The sequence below is a fragment of the Eublepharis macularius genome, chromosome 10 (genome assembly GCF_028583425.1).
Source record: "Eublepharis macularius isolate TG4126 chromosome 10, MPM_Emac_v1.0, whole genome shotgun sequence".
NCBI lineage: Eukaryota > Metazoa > Chordata > Lepidosauria > Squamata > Eublepharidae > Eublepharis > Eublepharis macularius.
Genome location: NC_072799.1, coordinates 58,480,230 through 58,484,660, shown reverse-complemented (window position 1 = coordinate 58,484,660; position 4,431 = coordinate 58,480,230). Strand labels below are relative to the sequence as shown.

The window sequence follows — 4,431 nt, the reverse complement described above, 5'->3', positions numbered from 1 at the left end:
CCACGAACCTCGAACCAGTTCGTCAGTGGGAAATGTTCATTTCAGTTAGCTGGTTTGGGTTGGGCGGCGGCACTGAACCACGAACCACTGGTTCATTAAATTTTTTTGGTTCATGCCCATGTCTACTCAGAAGTGCTTTAAGCAGCACATGTGAATTCTATCTTCATGCAAACATTTTCCTGACATTTTTGTGGTGGTATGCTAGATCTATCTTTCTATCATATTTTTGTCCTACCTTTTCCCCCAAGGAGATCAAGGTAGCATACATGGTTCTGTGAGATGGGTAAGGCTAAGAGTGACGAGGCCAAGGTCACCCAGTGAGTGGGTTGTTCATGGCTGACAATGGGCCAAGCTAGAAGTGACAAATTACACTTGAATGGCAAGTGAACAGACTCATGTGTATTGCTCCCCGTTCACTCATGCTCCTCTTGCACTGTGGAACGCAAGTGAACAGGGAGGAATACACGTGAGTCTGTTCACTTGCCATTCAAATGTAATTTGTCACTTCTAGCTTGGCCCTGAGGGTTTGAACCTGGACTCCCAAACCAAACCATTACGCCACACTGGATATTAGTTAACTAGTAACAATTAAATGAACATTAGATCCCAAAGACATTGTGTAAATTGATCTCTCTATGGCTAGAAATAGTAGTCAGTCATGAACTAATGTGGTATAGAGGACTGAGTGCTGGACTTACTCTGTGGAGGTTGGCAGTCCTACATCTTTTGGCATGTATATGCATCAGCCAGGTTTCTGCGCAGCTTGTAAAAATTTTTCTTTTGTGTGGTAAAGTGAATTGCTCAGCATTACAATAAATTAATTGTGCATTAAAGGTTAGGAGACATATGAGTCAAATGAAAAAATTAAAATAGCCTTACCCAATTCACAGTCGGGAAAAGGAAACCTGTTGGGGGATTACAGATGTTACATTTAACATCTGTCTCCATATAATTTTATATTTATTCCAGATTTTTAAAATAGATCTGGACAAGTCTTGACTCGTTGTACAGAGCTGGTCATGGTACTTACACTAATTCACATGATTTATTAGAGGCCTACTGTGACTATTTCTTAAAACTTGCACAGAAGAGCAGCAATTAAAACAGAATCCTACAAGACATCCTTCTGGGCAGAGTTCACAGCATTCTTCAGTTTGAATCACCAGTGTGGTTTGCAGCAACACAGAATTTGAGATATTTTGCAAGTGGAATATTTATGTTCTAATGTTTTAGATCATTTTTATCAGGTTTTAGTACAGTTCTTAAAATTAAAATTACCATTATATGCCATGTAATGTACATCAAAGTAGTTTATCTGCTATTTGTTATGTATGCCCAATGTTTCACTGAAAATGTTTTTAAAAACCAAGAATGGATTTGTTAAAAACTACCACTGTATTCATTTTATCAAGGATGACTATCTTGAGTTTTCAATGTTTAATGTAAAACATACACCTAATTTTGGCCATGTAATGAATTAATAAACGGAGCATATTCAGAGCACATATTAAAGATGAGTGAAACTCCTGGTTTTTCTCCCATACGTTTGGCAAAACTGAGAGGTAATCAATTCTACCATACCCAAACTAAGATTTCAACCAGCATTGGCTGGACTGTTGCCAGTGTTATTTAAAAAATAAGTTTTATTTTTATCAGATACAGTTTTCTCTGTTCCAGAGGAGTTAGCCATGTTAGTCTGTAGTAGCAAAATTGAAAAGAGTCCAGTAGCACCTTTAAGACTAACCAACTTTACTGTAGCATAAGCTTTCGAGAATCACAGTTCTCTTCGTCAGATGCGTAGAGGGTAAGGTTACCCTTAGTCTTAAAGGTGCTACTGGTCTCTTTTCGAGTTTTCTCTGTTGGCAGAGTGCGTGCACAGCAATCAGGACACTGAACTGATTAAAAGTAACAAAGCTTTATTACTAGAGCTAATACACTTGATAGGAAAGAGCAGAAAATAAATACAGTTGCCTTGCTGATTGAAAGAGTTCTAGGAAGTTCTCAGAAGGAGCAGGAGATCACCCTGAGACTAGCTTTCCACATCCAAAGTCCCTTTAGAAAGAAGGTACTCCCCTCTACAATCCTATGTAGATAAAGCTTGCTACTCCCTGCAGGATCTTCTCTTCTTCTTTGTACAAGACATTGCTTACTAGAGGTGTGCACTGAAAAAAAATCTGTTTTGATTTCATATCCAGGGCTTCCAAATGAACTGTGTACTGTTATGGGTTTTTTCCAGATGGTGTTGCTGGCTTAGATCTAATCCATTTGTACTATGAGTTTTGGCCCTGTTCTTTGCAATGAGGGCTTTCAGGATCTTTGAGGCAGAACACGGTCCTCCCTCTAAACTTCTGACCCACCGAATTTTTTCTCAGTTTCTCCACACACACACACACACATCAACAGACCCTGAAAAAGGTGTGTGTCAATGAGCGCACATTATGGTGGAAAACTGGCTGGCATAGGGGTAGTGGAGCAGTGGCAGAATCAAAAACAACTCTGCTTTATGCTGACATTTTTCTTTTTCTATAGTGCTAATAAATTACTTTACATCCTGATGTTTTCTGTTGGTGACATATTTCCTTGTGATTTGCAGTTTTGTTTCCATGATGAGAGGGTATTCTCTCATTAATCACCCAAATCTCCATCACCCAAGTGCAGGTAGGCCAACAGAAAGATTGTCTGAACGTTCCCCCGCCCCTGGAACCACTGCCTAAAAAGACCTTTCCTTTTGCTGTGGGCAGGCAGGATTGTTTTTGAAAAGGCAGACTAGTTGAATGGTTTGCAGGATTGGGTGGGGGGGAGTGCAATCCTAAATAGATCTACTCAGATGTCCCATATTTACCTGGCAGAGGAGACATCACACTCATGAAGGTGGTTTTCCCAGGATGAGGCACATCCATTGCACTCCAGGTGTGCTGACTCCTGCAATTTTGCCAAATGTGGGAAACTTGACTACAATATTTGTGGTAGTGGGAGTCTGTACGTCCCATGTTATTCAACAGTGCTTACTCTGAGATAAGTGTCTTTAGAATTGCAGCTTATGACTGAAGTCTGCACATTCCCCCTTCTATACGTTTCCAAAGCTGATGAGGGGAGGGGTTTCCCCTTGCAAGGACCTGATTGACCAGGAGACAATGCCAATCCTAGGTAGAAATAAGGAGAAAAAGATGCACTCATGCACATTGCACACATTCTTCCCTCCTGACAACAATGTTAATTAACAACACGAGAGCTCTCTCTCCTTGGGATCTGATTGTTGAATGCTGTTCTGCTGCTACTGCTGCTACGAGATAAGAAGCAAACCTAACTGGAATACACACACTTTTTGGTAGGAGCGTGTCATTATAATGTGATTTCCTGGACTTGGTTCATTGTTCCCAAAGCTGCTTTAATGAAATGAAATAGCAATTTCCAGGTGTATTTCCAGCTTTTTCCCATGCCCCTATTCATTATTCCCAACACTATCTGAATGTGTGGAACGTCAAATGTAACCCTCTTAATTTTTAGCGGTAGACATATTCTCATTCAGAACAAAGAGAAAGTTTGTTTTTCCCTTTTCTATGTACACTTGATAGTTTATGAATCAGAATCAATTATCTATAGTCCTTAGCTTGGTGTAGTGGTTAAGAGCGGCGGGACTCTAATCTGGAGAACCAGGTTTGATTCCCCACTCCTCCACTTGAAGCCAGCTGGGTGACCTTGGGTCAGTCACAGCTTCTCGGAGCTCTCTCAGCCCCACCCACCTCACAAGGTGATTGTTGTCGGGATAATGATAACATACTTTGTAAACCACTCTGAGTGGATGTTAAGTTGTCCTGAAGGGCAGTATAGAAATTGAATGTTGTTGTTGTTGTTGTTGTTGTTGTTATCTTTAAAAAGAACATCAATCCAGTGTTGCATTTGGCTAATTTCTTTGGCAAATTCATTATACATGTTTAAATAAGGTATTATTATCATCATGTTATCTAATAACCAAAAAATCCATGAAGGGCCATATGGAGCTAGATGTTTTTTCAAATCCATGGAAACCCCTACATTTGCAGAAAAGACTTAAAGTTTAAAAAGACAGAATAACTAAAACATTGAATGTTTTAAAACACCAAGATCTCATAAGACTACATTGTGTGATATCAAATGGTGCTATTTTAGGTTGCCGTGGCAATCTAAAACAACATAAGCTTGGTTAAATGTCTCAGAGGCAGAGTAAGAGAGGTAGATGTTGGGACCCTCCCCTGCAAATCCTCACTGGTAATGCTGGTCAGGAAGGTTAATATTCTAAAGGTATTCAATCCATTTGTCCTAGATGGAGTAAAGTTAGCTTTTTTAGAGCAGGTTAAGAGCTTGGGAGTGCCCATGGACTCTGCCCTGCTCTTTGAAAAACGGTTGGCATGGTGGCACACCAAACCTTCTATCCGTTGCATCTGGTTCGCC

The 4,431-nt window shown here is 40.1% G+C and overlaps 1 non-coding gene across 1 annotated transcript; it reads left to right on the top strand.

The window, feature by feature from the left end:
* The first annotated feature begins 2,834 nt into the window (after positions 1 to 2,834).
* Positions 2,835 to 2,990, top strand: LOC129337182 (U1 spliceosomal RNA). Its single transcript, XR_008597785.1, has one exon. It is a non-coding gene; the product is annotated as a U1 spliceosomal RNA (small nuclear RNA).
* The last annotated feature ends 1,441 nt before the right edge of the window (positions 2,991 to 4,431 follow it).